Source organism: Myxine glutinosa, chromosome 10, assembly GCF_964187855.1.
Source record: "Myxine glutinosa chromosome 10, kmMyxGlut1.1, whole genome shotgun sequence".
NCBI classification, from domain to species: Eukaryota; Metazoa; Chordata; class Myxini; order Myxiniformes; family Myxinidae; genus Myxine; species Myxine glutinosa.
Window position 1 is genome coordinate 87,771,528 of NC_136270.1, and position 20,834 is coordinate 87,792,361.

General features: G+C 41.0%; 1 protein-coding gene across 2 annotated transcripts in view; it reads right to left on the reverse strand.

Moving 5' to 3' along the window:
* The window catches only part of LOC137434006 (tomoregulin-1-like), a 188,322-nt gene that overhangs the window by 94,666 nt on the left and 72,822 nt on the right, over window positions 1-20,834 (reverse strand). The gene's annotated exons all lie outside the window — the stretch shown is intronic.

Below are 20,834 nucleotides of genomic sequence, written 5' to 3' on the forward strand. Positions count from 1 at the left end.
GAGTTTATGGCGGCAAGGAACATCACGTGATCGCGTCACGAAAATCATTCGTGATCACGTCATCACGTGATCGTGATCGTCATCAATGAGCGCGAATGAGTGAATCAGCACGCTGCTCTGCCACCGATTCAGATTCCGTGTATAATATTCCTCGCTGAAAAAAAAAATGGATCTAAAGATGAAAGAAAAAAACCTATGTGGTGTGAATGGCAATGTTCCTCGCTGAAATGTGAAAAAACGCAATCGCTTTTCACTCTGAAATATGTGCGAACGTGTAACTGAGTTAATGGCGGCAAGGAACATCACGTGATCGCTCTGAGCGAATCAGCGCGCTGCTCTGCCACCGGTCAGATTCCGTGCATAATATTCCTCGCTGAAATGTGCTGAGGTAAAAATATGGTAAAAAAAATATTGTGAAATAAATTTTAGGTCGGCCATGTTCTTCCCAGGCTCAATGGCCATGTCTGTGCCAAATATCAAGTACGTGAGCCTCTCCGTTTAGGAGTCTATCGGTAACATTACACACACACACACACACACACACACACACACAAACTGTGTTTTATATATATATATTTACAAATGCCGGAAAAAGCATTCACCCAGTCCAAAGGTTTCCATTTTGATACCATCTGAGCTTAATTCATGATGCTTTCAATTCAATCTTAATATATGTAGTCTTCACAAAAACTCCAAAAACTTCACAAAAAAATGCAGATAAAACATGAATTAGATTAACAGAGAAAATCAGATGATTTTCAGTTGCATAAGTATTCAAACCCTTTGCCTAATTAATGCTAAATCACTGCAGGAGCAAATTATTTGTTTGGAAGTTCACAAAATAGGTGTAATAGGTTCCACCTGTATGTAATCAGTGGTTTAACTTTAAAATGAATCTCCCACACTTATCTAAGGAGTTTTAAGGTTCAACTCATTTGGTCAACCAACAAGGCAAACATGAATATCAAGGAGCTTTCTAAAGAAGTCAGACATAAAGTGGTGGAGAAGCTCCATTCAGAAGAGGGTTATAAGAAGATTTCAAAGTCACTCATTATCCCTTTGAGTACAGTGAAATCCATCATAAATAAGTGGAAGACGTATCATACCACCCATAATCCACCCAGATCAGGCCAGCCATCCAAATGCAGCAGCTGGGCAAGCAGGAAACTGGTTCGGGATGTCACTATAAATCCACCAATGACTTTGAAAGATGTGCATGGCTCGATGACCAAGATGGGGATTAGTGTTCATCAATCAACAATATCCCATTCTCTTCACAAAGCTGGCTTCTATGGACAAATGCCAAGAAAGAAGCCATTACTGAAAAGGACACATCTAAAACCTCACATGAAGTTTGTGAAAAAGCATCTTCATGAAACTGCAGGCATGTGTAGAAATGTTTTATTGTCAGACGAGGAAAAAAAAAATCATTTTGTGGAAAAATTGAACTTTTTGGTTTCAATTCAGAGTTTCGTCTAGCACAATCCTAACACTGCACATCACCTAGTCAACACCATCACTAGTCAAGCATGGTGGTGGCACCATCATGTTATGGGGCTGCTTTTCATCAGCAGATTATGATAACGATTATGGAATAATATTCAAATTCATTGCAAGGGAACTCATATAACAACCAAAATGCTACGACTTTGTTGTAGAGGCAAAAAGCTCATTGTTATCGGCTCACCTATTTCTGGAGCACTGAAAGTCACGTTATTGCCTTGTGTTACTTAGTGTTGCGAAGATATACAAAAAAGGGGCGCAAAAAAAAAACCCAACAAAACCCTGTCAGTTAATGAAAGAGCTGCACATGAGCAAACACATTTTAAGTGGGTTACATACAAAGGGATACCATTATATATTGAAAGGGCAAAGCAGATTAGCCCAATACTTTGACATAAGTGTATTAGGAAAGTGAAATTATACGCAAACGCATTTGTATAATTTTGAAAGCAAATCTGTCTTCACACCACCTCCATCTCCTGATTATACCTCAAAAGACCCCCCTTACTCAACAAGCCTGCCAATCCATGGCTTCTGCCACAAGTGTATTTTCCAAGCTTGGGAATAGTTTAAAAAATGTAAAGTAACGGTATTATCCTTTTGTTGAAAAATAACAGGATGTAAACTCAATGATAACTAGAACTGCCACTTTACAACTGCTGGCAGTGATGACCGGTTTCCTCCGCCTTCCCGCTTTCATACAACCCCACTTTCATTGGACATGCTTTGATACAACGCCCCTTGGTGGATACAACCCCAATACACACACACACACACACACACACACACACACACACACACACACACACAAACATCCCCCCTCCACACACACACATCCCCCCCTCCACACACACACACACACACACATCCCCCCCTCCACACACACACACCCCCCCCCCTCCACACACACACACACACACACACACACACACACACACACACACACACACACACACACACACACACATCCCCCCCTCCACACACACACACACACACACACACACACACACATCCCCCCCTACACACACACACACACATCCCCCCCCCCCCACACACACACACATCCCCCCCCCCACACACACACACATCCCTCCCCCCCCCCCCCAACACACACACACACACACATCCCTCCCCCCCAACACACACACACACACATCCCTCCCCCCCAACACACACACACATCCCTCCCCCCCAACACACACACACACACACACATCCCCCCTCCACACACACACACACACACACACACACACATCCGCCCCCCCCCCTCCACACACACACACATCCCCCCCTACACACATCCCCCCCTACACACACACACACACACAAACACACACACATTCCCCCCCCCCCCCATACACACACATACACATCCCTCCCCCCCAACACACACACACACACACACACACACACACACACACACACACACAAATAAATAGGCTTCTTCCTTTTGGCCAACATAACAGGGAGGTAATAACAATATAACGATACTGTATATAAATTAAATGTGAACATTTTGATTATGATGAGATTTGAGTACTCGTAGTGCTGTCTTAGATTTCGAAGATTGAGTTTAGTTTACCTTAATGTAAACACAGCTGGAAGGTGAGATGACCTGTGGGTGGGCTTCAGCTTGGACAAATGTATGGATGGATCGATGGATGATTATTGGATGGCCGGATGCGTTATCTTGTCATCAATGAAGGGTCCTTGATGAAACAGAATGCTTTGCAATGTTTTTTCAAGATGCTTCACGACATAAGTTGAATATCAGGACAATATATCAGGACAATCAGGTCATTAAAGTGGCTTGAGGTGACATTGCCCTTAAAATGTACATCCTCATAATGTAGATTGCATATCTGAACATATCGACAATTTAATTCGTTTTCTTGTAACTGAAAATGACACGTGGCAGGAATAAGACGTAAACACAATCAAAACAAGTGAAACTAAATTAACCATTTTTCCCGCACTTGCTACTCCCACCACCAAAGGTGGATGGAGGTTATATTTTCACTCCTGTCTATTTGTTACTTGTGAAAATCGAAGATTTTTCAAGTATATTGTTGGTCTTTTGGCCTTTTGTGTTATTCTGTCTGTTTGTTACTTGCTGGAAAAAATTCCGGCAAGTATGTTGGTTGGTTGGTTTGTCTGTCTTGTCTGTCTGTTTGTGCGCAGTACTACATCTACATTGTTGCACATAGCATCGCCATACTTTACACACATATTTGTCTTGCCCTGGAATAGACTGTGCCCAATTTTTAACTCTCTAGGCCCAAGGTCAAGCTCAAGGTCAAGGTCACCCAAAACGTGAAATCAGGGGGGTCGAGTTTTCATTTAAAATATATTTCAAGCCACTATAACTCTAAAAGTACAAGAGATATGCATACACTTACTGTTACTGACATATAGGAAGTCACGTACGACATTTCATTTGGCACCATGACCTTGAGTGACCTTGAAAGGTCAAACTCAAGGTCAATAAGAAAAAAGTACATTCCGGCAAGTCCTCAGTCTCTGACCGATTTCTAGTCTGTCTGTTTGTCTGTCTGTTTGAATTTCAATCGCTTACAGGTCGGAATTTTAAACTGATCTTTACGAAATTTCACTAAATTGTAGAGTTTAGTCATAATGAAGAAGCCTATTGATTTTGAGGTCAAAGGGTCAACATAGGCCAAAGGTCAATGACTTTGCCGAATTTCTAAAATCCTCAATTTTCAGGCAATTGACTTAAGATTAGAAAAGGATTTACATATGAGGTCAATAAATTCAACCACCAATTATTTTTGAGGTCAATGTTGGTCAAAACATCAACACCTTAATGTGGAATATCTAAAATCCGAAAATTTTATCCGATTGACTTGGAATTTAAAGAGGATTTGCATATTAGGTCACTGAATTAAAAAACCAATTATTTTTAGGTCAAAATAGACCAAAATGTCAACATAGGCCTAAGGTCAACAACTTAGGTGGAATTTCTAAAATCCTCAATTTTCCTCCGATTGACTTTAAATTTGAAGAGGATTTGCATATCAGGACACTGAATTCAACTACAAACTATAACGCCACTCAGTAGAGTGCATACTCCCGCCGTGACCGTGGGTCAAGTTGGAATAATACGTTTTGTTTAACATCCCCTCTCCCCAAAACAATAAATGAAAAGGAAAGTAAGCCCTAACTGTCAGAGAATTTATTTTGATATATCTCGGAATTAGAGGAGAAAAACATCATTTACGAATAAGAATAAAAGCTTTAATGCAGTAAAACAGGAAAAAAAAAAAATTCCCAAAAAATTCCCCCCCAAAATTCCTGGATCCAGAATAATATCCTGAGCTTCACCAAAAACTAATCAATTCTTCCTTATCCCAAGGGCAATCATCCCACCGACTTTCATCCAAATCCGTTCAGAACTTTTCCAGATATCTTGTTCACGAACACACGAACACATACGCACACGATCGAATGGCCAAAGGTCAACAACTTAGGTTACGTTTCTAAAATCCTCAATTTTCATATGATTAACTTGAAATTTGAAAAGAATTTGCATATCTGGTCATTTAATTGAACGACCAAATAGTTTTGAGGTCTAAAGGTGAAAAGGTCAACATAGGCCAAATTTCTAATCGTCAATCAATGTAATCGTCAATTTTTGCTATCTAGATCGTCATCTGGATGCGATAATTTTTTCATTGATTCTTCATTGAGAGATAGGGCAAAAAAAACCAATATATAGCACGATATTTCTAAAAGTTTTGGATGGATTCAGACGAAACCTGGTGGGAAGGTTGTGTATATGATAAGGAAGAACTGATTCCATTTGGGGAAGATCTGGATCCAGATTCGGATCAGATCTTTTTTTAAAGTGATTCTTCATCGTTGAGTGATAGATGGGGATAAAACCAATGTATAGCACAATATCTCTAAAAGTTGTGGACGGATTCAGATGAAATTTGGTAGACAGGTATGTGCCAAGGTAGGCGAAATTTGGTATGTAACGAGAACAAAATGATTAGATATTGGAGAAGATCCGGATCTAGATCCGAGAATTTTTCAGTGATTCTTCACTATTGAGAGATAGGGCAAAAAAACGATATATAGCACGATAACTCAAAATGTTGTAGATGGAGTCTGCCTAAACGTGATGGACAGGTTGAGTGGTGAAGATCTGAATATTTTGGTGACGATCTGAATCCGTATCCGGATACGAGAGTTTTTAAAATTCTCAAGTGATTCTTCACCATTGAGTGTGAAGCAAAAATGATATATAGCATGATATCTCAAAAAGTTGTGGACGACTTACGACAAAACATGGTGGCTGAGTTGGGTAAGTGACAAGAACAAGCCGATTCGATTTTGGTTCAAGTCCAAATCCAGATCTGGCCGATTATTGGGATACAAAACATAAACTTCTGGTCTTCATCTGGTCTTCATCAATGATCTCTCTGACTCTCTTGAAAATCCTCTCTATCTCTTTGCTGACGACTCTACTCTCTGTCGCTCCATTCCTCATCCCTCAGATCGGCAGTCTGCAGCCTCCTCACTCTCTGCAGACCTGGACAAAATCACAGACTGGGCAAACAAATGGAACATGTCTTTCAATCCTGATAAATCTCACACTCTTACGATGTCTCTCCGAAAAGACCGACTGGACAACCCTCCCATCCACTTTCTGAATAATCCTCTCCAAGAAGTTCTGTCACTCAAGCTTTTGGGTCTCACTATTTGCCATGATCTTTCCTGGGAAAACCACATTTCAAATCTGGCCTCCAAAGCCAGTCGCCGACTGGGCATCCTCCGTCGTGCGAAGTCCTTCCTTGGCACACCTGAGCTCCTCACCACATACAAGGCTTTCATCCGCAGCTCCATGGAATACTGCTCTCCCCTCTGGTCTGGTGCTCCTGCCTCACACCTAGCTCGTCTTCACGCTGTTGAAACCAAAGCGTTCAGAATCATTGGAATCTCCCGCGATGACGCTAACTCCAAGGGCCTTTCACTCACTCACCGCAGGCAGGTTGGTGGTCTTTCCGTCTTCTACCGACTCCTCTCTGGCCTTGCCCCCCCAGCTCTCTCTGGGCTCTGTCCCCCAAATATTCCTACAGGTCGCACAAGATCTGCCTGCAACCCTCTTATGGTTAAACTGCCAAAATCAAGACTTTCTGCTCACCTTCACTCCTTCATTTCTCTTTTCTCCCGCCTCTGGAACAAACTCCCTCACTCTCTTCAATCCCACTCCACCCTCCAGGTCTTTAAAACAGCTGTTCACCACCATCTCTTATCCTCCCCCATCCAAAACCTTGATCTTTTCTACCCCCGCTAATTTCGGTCCCCTTGTGTTTTATACCTCTCCCCCCCCCCCCCCCTTCCCACGCCTCCACCCCCCAAGCCCTCTCCCTCCCACACTTCTCCCTGCTCTCAAATGTTGTGGTTGTGTGCTTCCCCTTCTCTCGTCATCTTGTCTTCCGCTCCCTCTTTTTATATATTTTGTTTGTCTGGTTGATTTGTTTGTGAAATAAATGTTAGCTCTTTCACGAGCCTCGATTCAGTATACAAAAAAAAAAAAAAAAAAAAAAAATGCTCAGCTTGGTGGAGGTATGCGCTCCCTCCACCGAGTTTCCGTTCTCGTGTTTGTTATGTTGTGACCTGGTCAGTTCTGTGTCCTAGCTCTTCCACGAGCCGAGACCGACCATGTGTATATATATATATATATATATATATATATATATATATATATATATATATATATATATATATACATATATATATATATATATATATATATATATATACATATACATATACATATATATATACATATACACAAAGAATTAAGTTAAGCACCCCCCCCGTTTTTTTACAACCTCGCACATTACAAGTTTGTTGTCGTCAAAACAGTGTAATATACCCATGATATTGCTATATTTTCTGGAGAAGTGATATTATGGTCACATAAAAACATAACAATCGTGCCGTTTTCAATATTTTATTCTGAATAATTTAAGGTGAAATTTTTTGGGAATTTTAGGCATATTTTCACCTCAATTTAAGTATGGAGCTATAGGTCCATCACGGACAGTGTGGATGACGTTTATGTTTTCTAACGTACAGTCATTGTTCTGAGAAGACCTCTAGCGATCTTTGCGTCAATAACGTGTGTAGGACCCACGTGATCGGATCACTGACTCAACCAATCACTTTTTTTCACTTTGATCACTCAATTTCATCAATGGATAATTGCTAATGTCATACCAATCATTATTTGATCTCACATACCTTAGAATATATGCCAATGTATACATATACACAAAGAATATATATTAGGGGGTGCTTACCTTAATTCGTTGTGTAGGGGTGCTTAACTTAATTCTTTGTGTATATATATATATATATATATATATATATATATATATTGTTGCGGTTTTGTGTTTTTACAAATAAAGGTTAATTTCCCCCCTCATAGTTTAGTCACACTACAACACGTAGCCTAGCGATAGTTGTTATTTCTTAGTAAATGTAAGCATAGTCCTTTTCCTGTGTTAGTCTTGCGTTGAGTAGAATAATGAGAGTTAGGTTTCCCTCCAATGCTTTATGCCGCCTCGATGTTTTGGTTTTTGGCGCAAATTACCACGAGGCTTGCCTGACAAGTCGAGGCAAGCCGAAGGAAGGCGGGGAAGGAGTGACGGTAAGCACGAGCCGCCAATCAGGGCTCGAGGGGAGTGGCTTACGGCTGTGGCAAAGGCGTGGTTTGGAACATTCAATGCAGATTAAGGGCGTGGCAATATAACCCTTTGCGCAAAGCCCCCACCCCAGTTATGGGAGAGGCACTTGAGAGTTGAACAAGTTCTGAGGAGAGGTGCGCTGAAAGAAGTGAAACGAGTTTCGAGGGGAGAGGCGCTTGAACAAGTTGAATGCTCGGTTGAGCTTGAGGCAGATCCTCCCTATTGAGTTACGCAAGAGAAAGTGCGCCGTTGATTAATAGCGCTGTGAGAAACCGCCTGCCTGCTCTGCCTTTGTTCGAGAGACGCGCTGCAAGGATCCCTCCCGCCTGCCTGCTTGCCTTCATCGCGGGACGTGCTGTGACCGCAGAGGGCCACGTCGGGTGAGCTGTTCCTGAACAACGGAGCCGGCGCGTTCAGCGCATGAACATTTCCTTTCTTCATTTCCCCCTGTGATCTGAACAGGCCCGAGTCTGGGATTAAGCTAAGACTGCTTAAAGTGCCTGCTCTGTGTCTCTGCTTCTACCGATCCTTGTACATAATAATTATTAAACCTGTGTTCTTCCTTCTATTCGACCGTCTCGTCCCTTCCATCTGTTGACTAAGCGTGGTACGAATTATCGCTCTAATCGGGTTCCAATATAAGAAAATTGCACGGACAACGTGGTACGCCATCCGCTCGGACGTACTCAAATTACGCGTGGTTCGTGCGAGACTTGATCCCCGCTTCCGTGGCGGCGTGAGTACTTAGGTACGTGTGAACATCGTCCCGAAACCCTGTCTCCCGTCTGCCCGGGAGTGACGATTCAAATCTCGCGGTTGCGACGACCCACAAAGAACAAGGGGCTTAATCTCCCCTTGGTAAGGGCAGGAGGGTCGCGCGAAACCGTAACAATATATATATATATATATATGTATATATATATATATGTGTGTAGGTTGAGGTTACGGAATAGAAATGGAGGTGTGTGAATGGTGTGTGTGTGTGTGTGTGTGTGTGTGTGCTGCAGGAGTGGGTCATGAGTGGGTGTGGTTTTGCATGAATGGTTTTGCATGTTTTCATGAGTGGTGCATGTTGGTAAGAGTAGGTGGTTGGTTGTGTGTGGTATATATATATATATATATTTTTTCACTATTATTATTTCTTATTTTGTGTATGTGAGTGAGTGAGTGAGTGAGTGGGTGAGGGTGTGTCTTTTTGCATGGGTGTGTGTGTTTTTGTGTGTTGAGTGGTGTATGTTGTAAGGGTAGGTAGTTGGTTGGTGTTGTGTGTGTGTGTGTATGGGTGTGTATGTGTGTGTGTACTCTGGAGCAGAGGAAACGCGTTCTATGGAGTGATTAATCACACTTCACCATCTGGCAGTTCGACGGTAGAATCTGGGTTTGGTGGATGCCAGGAGAACGCTACCTGCCCAGATGCATCGTGCCAACTGTAAAGTTTGCTGGAGGTTTAATAATGATCTGGGCTGTTTTTCATGGTTCAGGCTCGGCCACTTAGTTCCAGTGAAGGAAAATCTTAACGCTACAGCATACAATGACATTCTAGAGGATTGGGTGTTTCCAACTTGGCAGCAACAGTTTGAGAAAGACCCTTTCCTGTTTCAGCATGACAATGCCCCCATGCACAAAGCATGGTCCATACAGAAATTGTTTGTCGAGATTGGTGTTTAAGAACTTGACTGGCCTGCACAGAGCCCTGACCTCAACCCCATCAAACACCTTTGAGATGAATTGGAACACCAACTGCGAGTCGGGCCTAATCGCCCAACATCAGTGCCCAACCTCACTAATGCTCTTGTGGCTGAAAGGAAGCAAAATCCTGCAGCAATGTTTCAACATCTAGTGGAAAGCCTTCCCAGAATAGTGGAGGCTGTTATTGCAGCAAAGGGGGGGGACCAACTCCATATTAATTCCCATGATTTTGGAATGAGATGTGTGATGTTTGGGTGTCCACAAACGTTTGGTCATGTGGTGTTATATATATATGTTAACATTAAGCATATAAGTGGAGACAGTAATGTCTTATCTTTGTGGGTACATGATTAGTTGTGACATGTAAGATAATTTCACGAATGTGCTAAGTTAATTTGTGTTTATTAAACCCATAACTAATCAATGCTGTGAATGAATCGATGTTATTAATGCATAATTAATATATTCAACAGGCCAAACCAAGCTCGAGGTGACATTATATGCCATGTAAGATAAGCAGACATTGTACTATAGTCTACTTGACTTATATGGCACATAATGTCCCCCTCTAACTTGGTTTGGCCTGTTTCATATTCCCATCCCAGCACATCGCCATCGCCCGCGATGTTTATAATCCTAGGTTCAAATCCAATATTTTCTACATTGTCTCCTTGCAAGACATGTAAAAAAACATTCACATCTCATAGTGTATCCATCCTGCATGTGATGTATGAATAAGTTTCTCCGTGAGCCCGAGGCACGAACACTGGTTTGTGCTCAGGGGCTTTTTAACTTTCATGTACTTCCTTTTTTGTACTTGTATCAGATGATTGTAATTCAAATTGCTACATAACCATGTCCAACATAACCATAGAAATGCAGATAACTAAAAGTCTGCATCAGAAAGTGTATCGTTTAATCTGCAATCGTCAAAATGTTTTCAAACATGGATTCCTTATGGGTGACAAAATATCAATAAGCATCTATTATTATGATGTGGCAATCCAAACACAAAACATAAATGAATGCCTCACTGTCTTAGTGCTAAATTGAGACTTGCCATTGGCGAAATCAAACAATCATTCAATCATCTGAATGGGAAACGACAACCGATACACAAGATTCTCCAAAATAAAAACCGAACATTCAAGAAACATCCCAGTCATACCTACACTCCTTAATATAGGGGTATATGTAACCCCAAAACCACACATGTATACATCGTAAGTGGTATTCAGGATGTGCCTATGAATAATCAGTCAATGTCATAAATCAGGTATCGGGTTTTTTTTGTTTTGTTTTTTTGTGTGTATACAAGATTGAGGCTCGTGTAAGAGCTAACATTAATCACAAAAAGACAAACTGACACATAAAACATGAGATAAAGGGAGCGGGAGACAAGATGGGGAGAGGGAGGGAAGAACACAAGTACGACATTTGAGAGCAGGGACATCGGGAGATCTGTGGGAGGTAGAGGGCTTGGGTGGAGGAGGCACGGGAAGGGAGGGGGGGGGGGGGTGGTGGGAGAGGTATAAAACACATTGATACTGCTATGACTTCAACGAAAGCAGTCACAATTTCAAAAAAGTGGATCTGGGGTGAATTAACGGGGGTAGAAAAGATCAAGGTTTTGAATGGGGGAAGACAAGAGATGGTGGTGAACAGCTGTTTTAAAGACCTGGAGGGAGGAGTGCGATTGAATAGAGTGAGGGAATTTGTTCCAGAGGTGGGAGAAAAGAGGAATGAAAGAGTGAAGGTGAATAGAGAGTCTTGATTTTGGCAGTTTAACCCTAAGAGGGTTGCAGGCAGCTCTTGTATAGATTTTGGTTGTATAGATTTGGCAGGCAGTCAACCTTTTTCACAAAAATAGAACTAGCAGGTTTTGCAATATTTTTAGAAGGAGTAAAAAGTTCCAATAAATTTTGGGAAAGCATGATCTAATTGCAGGATTACATTTTTTTTCTTTGTCTTAGAGATTGAGCATAAAGATGAATGCTGGGGATATAGACCCCAGCGTTCATCTTTTTAGGTCTAGGTCCCAAGCATCAACAGAACCGACTACACAACGGTTTTAGAGCAGTGTTGTTGCATCCTGGAATGGTGTCACCAAGCTCCTCCGTTGTAATTAAAGACACAAATAGTTAATAAAAATATCCCAAAGTTATGCTTTCCAACCTTATTTGTGATAATCATCGAGAGGAAGAAGTAAGGTATCCCAAATATTTCCAAGACCCACACAAAGCTACTTTGTAAGTATGTCAGTCCGCACCCTTGTAAGGTTTAGCACCTGTGGGGGAAAGCAATGGAAACACAAAGTTAAACTGCTTATTATGCCATTCAAGAGCTTGAACAGGATGAAAGTACGGCTGGGCTCTCATAGCAGTCGATAAATGTCACAAAGGCCTGCTATTGTAAAAGGAAAAGAGTTAAATATTTCCACCTCTAATTTTATTCAAACTTTATTAATTTTGGAACATTAAAATATGGCTACAGTATGTACTCCGCTATTTTCGGTAAAAAAAAATATATAATCAAGCATTGTGCCGCTGCCGCCCCTATTTATCCATTATTAGGCGGAATGGTTCCATGGAATGTGGTAGCACACCTGTTTACAAGTGTACAGTACCACAGAGAGCAAGTTGACATCTCAAGAAAGCAATTTTGATTTAAAAAAAAATACGTTTTCAATTGGTAACACATTTTAGTGTCACCTCAAATTATTCTTATGGCATTAAGAGTTCACTACAAAATGTAGACTGGCACCACTTGTTGGCTAGACAGGACGGACAGGCTAATTATCCATCCATAATGATCATTAGTAAATCAACTGAATTCTGACAGCAACTTGATCATCCTGAGATTGGCTTGGCTTTCAAAACCTGAGAACCCTAAGTCATTAATACCGCTATCTTCAGATACATTTGACCCTAAAAGCTCGAGGATGCATGTAAATTACGACGACAACATCCTCACCACCAGGCCATGGTGCTGTGTTATGCACACTCTACGAGTGTCGTGGAATTGACACATACTGCACATTGCCTATTTCTCACTCCAACATCATAAGACGGTTATTGGAATTATATTATCTTGTAAAATATCTTTAAAAAAAAAAAAATTAACAATATTTACATTATTAGGTCTACATATGAAAGTGCAAGTAGAGTAAGGCGGGACAAATTTGCCCATGCACTAGCAAGGTATTCCAAACGTTCACACTAAAAGGTTCTCTGGATGATGGTATACACTATACAGTATCAGGCAATTGCAATTGGAAAATGTTCATTATACTAAATAAATGGATCTAAGAGGATTATTTATATCTCAGTTGTATATAATCTATAATATATAAATATATATGTAAACATTCCGTCGAGGCCAAAAATATTGGCACCCTTGCACTTTTTTCAAATAATGCACCATTTCTTCCAGAAAATTGTTGAAATTAAATAATCTTTTGGTATCCACTGATGTATTTCTTTGGTTTGCAATGGAACAAAACAAAAAAAGCTGAAAAAATTACTAAATCTTAGCTTATTCAACACAGAAATCCTAAAATGGCCCGGACAATATTATTAGCACCTTTTAGATGTTGTTAGAAATAATTAGATTTCAAGCAGGTGATTCTCCTTTACTTTGGAATTGAACTCACCTGTGGTGAGCTGCAGGTGAGTTGCAGGCCTGCAATATAAAAATCACTAATTCAACGAGTTTGATTAGAGAAAAGTAGTCATTCTGCTGTTTTGTGTCACTGTGTTTTGTTTGTCAGTTGTTTTGTTTTGTTTTGTGTTAAAGTTGTTTTGTTGTTTTGTTTTGTGCAAAAAAGTAAATGTTTTGTTTGTTTTGTGTGTGTTTTGTGTTACCAATTTAAACCGCAATGAGCATGGTGAAAAGAAAGAAAACCAGAGAATTGTCTGAGGAGGTTAGACACAAGATTGTAGCCAAGCATGGACAATCGCAAGGCTACAAGTTCATCTCCAGGGACCTTGATATTCCTGTGTCCACTGTACACAATGTTATCAGGAAGTTTAAGGCCCATGGCACTGTAGCCAACCTCCCAGGACGTGGCTGCAAGAGAAAACTTGATCGAACATTGCAGCGACTGATTGTTCGAATGGTGGAGAAAGCACTTCGATCAACTGCCAAACAGATTCAAGCTGACCTTCAGACACAAGGCATGATAGTAGTATAGTCAACTCGCACCATCCATCATCAACTCAATGAAAGGGTGTTCTATCATAGAAGACCCAGGAGTTACCCACTGCTGAGAGAGAGACATAAGAAAGCCCGACTAGAGTTTTCCAAAACACACGTGAACAAGCCAAAATCCTTTTCGGAGAATGTCCTGTTGACAGATGAGACCAAGTTATTGCTTTTTGGTAAAGCGCATCATCTCTATGTTTATGGAAAACAAAATGAAGCCTTCAAAGAAAATAACTTCTTCCCTACAGTCAAACATGGAGGAGGTCGAGTGGTGTTTTGGGGTAGCTGTGCTGCCTCTGGCACTGGGTGCCTTGAATGTGTGCATGGCATCATGAAATCAGGACATTACCAAGGCATTTTGGAGCACAATGTTGAACCCAGTGTCAGAAAGCTGGGTCTCCATCGAAGGTCATGGGTTTTTCAGCAGGACAATGATGCCAAACACACTTCAAAAAGCACCTAAGAATGGTTCAAGACAAAACTCTGGACTGCTCTGAAGTGGCCAGCAATGAGTCCAGATCTAAATCCCATTGAACACCTGTGGGGAGATCTGAAAATAGCAGTTGGGAGAAGGCACCCTTCAAATCTCGGAGAACTGGAGCAGTTTGCACAAGAAGAGTGGGCCAAACTGTCAGTAGAGAGATGTAGGAAGCTCATTCATGGCTGTAGGAAGCACTTGACTGCAGTTATTTTGTCCAAAGGCCGTGCTACAAAATATTAAGACAAGGGTGTCAAGAATTTTGTCAATGCCATTTATTTTTATTTTCTGATTTAAAAGGATATTAAAAGTTCTGAATCAAAAACAAAGTTTCTGTAATATTACCAGTGAAATAATGAATTTCAACTTTTTTGATGAATTTCAACAAACAAGAATTTCAACTTCTTTTTAGAGAAAATTGTGCGTTGTTTGAAAAAAGTGCAAGGATGCCATATTGTTGGCCACAACTGTATATACACAAGGTGTACAGGGTGGAGGTAGGGCTGAGGGTTAATGACCCAATTTATCCTATAGCTACTGGATAGCAACACATGATTGTTATACCTGTGACCAAAGTATTGTAATAACTTGTGGATAGGTATGTATTTTCAAAAACAGAACAAAGTAAGACCTAACAAAAGCTACAATAGACTTGATCACAGATGGCTTAAAACAAGTACATTTCGACTTTGATTTACTTTGCCATCATTTATTCAAAGCTCAATTTTACTTAATTACAGCGGTGTTGGTTATCGACTCATCCACTGCTAACCCTCTCCATTGCTCTCTCCGATAATCACTTTAAAGGATGATCAGGGAAGATTTTATGTATATCCATGAAAACGGTGCACAGGCACTCCTGAGCTCCTCAAATTAGGAATGAATCGCACATTTGAACAAGAGAGATACAACAAAGTATCCTCTCATTCTCCGTGAGCCTCATCAGTGAGCCGCACAATACGTTTGGCATACCTACAAACGACCCCTGCGCTTGTGTGCATAGTTCACAGTTTTTTATACATCACAAGCACGTAACTGATGTAACCAAAAGTGGATGGAGGTTATGTTTTTCACCACTGTCTGTCTGTCTGTCTGTTTGTCTATCTGTTTGTGAACAAAATATCTCCAAAAATTGTTGACGGATTCGGACGAAATTTGGCAGAGACGAAGTGTATGTGACAAGGACGAAATGATTGGATTTTGGTGAAGATCCGGATTCGGATTCGGCTAGTAGAAGTTTTAAAGTGATTCTTCACCATTGGGAGATTGGGCCAAACACGATACATGCTGAATATCTCAAAAAGTTATGGATGGATTTGGACGAAACTTGTTGGACAGGTTGTGTGTGTGACAAGGAAGAATCGATTCAATTTTGGTTAATATCCGGATCCGAATCCAACTCGTAGAATTTTAAAAGTGATTCTTCACCATTGAGTGATATGGCCAGCCAGGTGGAGGTATGCTCTCTACTGAGTGCCGTTCTAGTTTCTCGTGTTCTCATTCGAGTTTCGTGGTCTCTCTCATACACCACTGTTTTCTGCAATGGCTAATGACAGAATATATTGTTTTTAGTATCCAGCTTAAGGTCTAGAATATGCTTTGCTAGAGGTGGTCTTGCTGCGAGGTCTTTGTTATCGCTGCACACATGCAATCATGGTATGAACAGAGCATGGCAAAACATGGGGATATTGGGCCTGGACGCACCTTGGCAACCATGACCCTGACGACCTGAATGTGTCCTTCGTCTAAAAGCAACACGGTTTCAAGCCGGCTAGATATCAAAGCAAACAAAGACAGAAGTGATAAAAACATCTATGTACTGGCAAAAAAGAAAAACATTAGTGCAGATATTTCTTCTTTTATTTTCTTTTTTTTTCAAAAACACCAAAGAGTTGTTGGCTATTTCGTTTCTCTATCAGCAGCAGCAACAACGCTGCAATCGGTTAATGTATGCCAGCTGTAAAAACACTGGCATTAGCTATTATGGCTGGTGTTCTCTACCACTCTCTGGAGCATTGAAACACGTACGTGGACATCTCCGTCTGCAATGGGGAGATTCGTGAGTGTTGGCTAGCGATAAGACCAGGCAAACCTGAAAGCACCATCACAGAGCTTTGTCTCATTTCCATAAACCATAACTTCCGGATATTTCCACGGGGACGGAATTGTGATTTGAAATGAGTCGACTTGATGAGATAGTTCTCCGGGGTAATCATGCCTCAGAAACATGTAAATCGGGGTTGGTAATCCACAAAACCGTTTACAGAGCTAGAGACACTCGTTATTGTCACGTCAAATGCTGTTTCACTTTTTGCTGAAGTTTCTGTTTCGAACACTAATGGCAGTTTCTAATCAGGGGCTAATTTTGGATGTGTAAAACATTACTTCTCTTCCCAAGCAGCTGAACCGATATGGGTTTGGAGAGTTGCAGTATCAATATTGTTGTACCAGTGTCCTTGAGTATTTAAACCTGGACTGGGAGTTAAAAGAGTAACCAAATATAAATAATCAGATCTCATGTTAGTGCCACAGGCAAACGCGTGATTAGCGGTGTGGTCTGTGAGTCGCCATATTGTCCTGTGCTGCATGGGTAATGTTGTCCACCGAGAGGAGAAGTTAAAGGTCATTATCTATCCTAGCATGTTACTCTCATGCACGAGTAGAGAAAAGAAACATGCTTTTTGTCTATTCTGTTAGAGCATATATTTCCAGCGGCATGTTACTGGGGGATAATGTGTTTGTGGAGTTTATAAATTTTTTGCAATGCTACGTAATTAATAGATGTACTCACATTCCAATAATACACAATCAATAGATGGACTCACGTTCCAATGGTACGTAATTAATAGACGAGGCACTCACATTTCAAGTGTATGTAATTAATAGACGTACACACATTTCAAGTGTATGTAATTAATAGACGTACTCGCATTTCAGTAGTACGTAATTAATAACCTCTACTCTACATTCTCCACTGTTCTAATAACCTCTACTCGACCTATAACTCCAATAACCATAACCGCAATAACCATAATACATTTCACTATACTGTACTGTCAAGTGTATGTGGGTCGTCAAAGGCTTCACCCCTCCACCACCCCCCTCCTCCACAGACAATCTTACTTTTATAATATATTTATACATAAAAATACAGGTATATACTGCGTGTGTGTGTATATATATATATATATATATATATATATATATATATATATATATATATATGTATGTATGTATTAACGGACTTAGTTTGAATGCTTCAAAGTGTATTTTCTTAATCACCGTAAATACCTTAAAATCAGTCATTGGTCCTTGGGATTACATACTCCGTGCTTTCATGCATTTGCTCATGCACTCTTTAACCCATAAAGTTCTGGATTTACTGGTTAGTAGGCCAGAAATGCTTTTATGTCATCAGCTTTTTCTCCTTCTCCACCAATTGGAGGGGCAAGCTTTCATAAGTTACACAGTTATTATACTGTTGCGGATATGAGGATTGTATTTATTGTGTTGTATTGTGGTAAATTGCTGTGTAACATTGTTTGATTCTGGCCCCTCCTGCCTCCAGTGTTGTGTAAAGGTCAAAGGGCGTCCCGGTAGTTAATTCCATAAAGCATCCATTGAAGGACACTATAATACCCTTGTTCAGTAGTTTATATCCTTATTATGTGTTTTAGGGTAAGGCCTTGTCTTCCATTAGAATGACACTCCATTGCACCAAGTGAAAAAGATAGATTCCCTTCATTCTTCATTCCCATTCCCCAAAACCTCCATTTCCCCTTTCGTCAATTGCCATTCGCATTTCCAACTACAATTGCCGCCATTGAACATGTGCTTGGGTTGGGGAAGAAAGGCGTGCCCGCCCGTCGTCATCAAGGGCGGAGCCAGAGGGTCGCGCGACCAACCAGGGCCGAGGTGAGCACACCGATGGGCGTGTCCTGAAGGCCGGCGGCTTAATCGCCGGAGGCGCTATAAAAGCGCGGGCGCAAGAGTGATGAGGAGGAAGTCGTCAGGGCTGAGCTGCGTGGTGAGGTGAAAAGAAAAGAGCTGCAAAGAGAGCTGGGTTGTAAGGTCCAAGGCTGAGCTGCGTGGTGAGGTGCAAAGAAAAGAGCTGGGTCATCAGAGGAGAGCTGAGTAAAAAGGGTCCAAGAGAGAGCTGGGTTGTGAGGTCAAAGAGAGAGAAGGGAGATCATCCAGCAGCGATTCTTGTCCAAGAGAAGAGATCATCCAGCAGCGATTCTTGTTCAAAGGAGATCATCCAGGGAAGCACAAAGCCTGCTATTCGTCGCCTTGCTCGCCAGCAGCAGCGTCCACAGCAGCAACAACACTCAACAGCAGCATGGGGCCTGGACGGCGGTTTTGAGCAGCGCCGCGAAGGAACGGCGGCTGCCCAACGAGCCGATCGTGCTGCAGGACCAGTTGGACCTCCCTCTCCTTCCAGCCAATCCACTCTGCAATTCCCCGTGTGAGCCCGTTTCTGTTTATTCTGTCCTGGGTAGTTGATTAAGTCTGTATAAGCTAGTATTTTCACTGTGTCTCTAAAAGCTTCTGTATATTATTTTATTATCTTTCCTTCTCCTTGGTTATTTTGAGCCTGTACATAGTAAATAAATTTAGTAGTATTTTCAACCTTTGCTTCGTCTTCTTATTCCTTTTCTTCACATCCGTTGTCTTTGTCTTTTCCCTCATTGAATAGCTGTGGCGTGATACGGCCAACGTTCGAGTGAATCGGGTGAATCGGGTGAATCGGGGAAACTGTTAGGTCGCGGGGCCTCCGCTCGGCAAACATAACATCCTTAACCGCGAACCGTAACAATACATTGCAAGAAAGGTCATGATTCATTCTTTGCGTTGACGTCAGTGTAATCAATCGTTTCCCGACACGCTTTATGGGTTCACTCTTATATTGTTGAGTATTGATACCGTTATTAAAATTCTTGATTTTTGTTTCATGTTGGTATGTGATAAAATAAGTGTGAAGTAATAACACAACCCCCTCAGATACTTTCTGTACAAGAGCTGAGTCATTGAGATACTTCATTAAGATAAAGTCAATAAGTTGTAATTTTGAATAACAGATTAACCCCATAATGCATTGTTTATGTGATAGGATTATCTGCCCCTCTTGATTGTTGATTGCTCCTCGACAAAATATTTTGGCTCATTTATTATACTAGTGAGGTACCCGTGCTACGCACGGGTGGGAGGCCAGAGGCAAACAGACAATGCAGAAACGGCGAATGCTAAAGCATGAAACCAATAAATTCCACTTTCCCGTCGCACATTCAGTCGCACGTCAGACATGGACAACAAGTTCGTGAAGGACTTCCATGAAAAACGTCCCGTTCGCAAACAAACGGGTACGTTTGTTCCATACAGTCAATGGCGAATCTGCATATGGTGATCTGCGAATTTCACGTTTAGAAAGTGGAAACTGTCACGGCATTTCGTCATTCACTTGAACTCAATATCCCTTTTTTCATTCCAAACAGCATAACTCCAATCACAAATTAAATAGCATTAATATAAAAAAATAAACTTTTAACAACATTCGTGACAAATAAATATTTAAATCCTGATGTGAAGTTCCTTACAGTTGGGTGAATACAATTACGAATTCAAAATCGTATTTGTATTCACTCAATTCCAATCATCAATTGATACTTTAACAAAATACTGTTATAAATGACGGTTGTATTGGGATATTAATCAAACCCGCTCATTGCCGTAATCTGTCCACTTCCGCATTCGCAGCAGGTTCATAATTCTGATCAAAATATAAACAGTATTTGTAGAATTTCAATAAAAGCCACATCACTGTTCATATCGGTAAATATTATTCCATCGTGTTTGGAAAAACTGGAAAATTGGGAAATTGGAAAAATTGGAAAATTGGAAAAACAATACAGCCTATTTTACTCCAGGGGATCCCAGGAATACCCACCCAAAATATCGTTGCGATCGGTTCAGCCGTTTTTGTGGTACCTGGGAATGGACAGATGGACATTTGGTGAATTATAGTAAGATTCAGGGTAAGGGCCTAGAAAGGAATAACTGACTAAAGAAGCCAGCAGGTAATAAGCATTTTGAATACATGAACTCCGAACAAGTTGACATTTTATCCGAACAAGTTGGAAATGAGAGGGGAACATAAGTTGACAATGTTCACCTCGTCAAGTTGGACATATACATGGCAGATATAAGACAGAGACTAAAAGTAAAGTAAGGATAGAAGAAGCTAG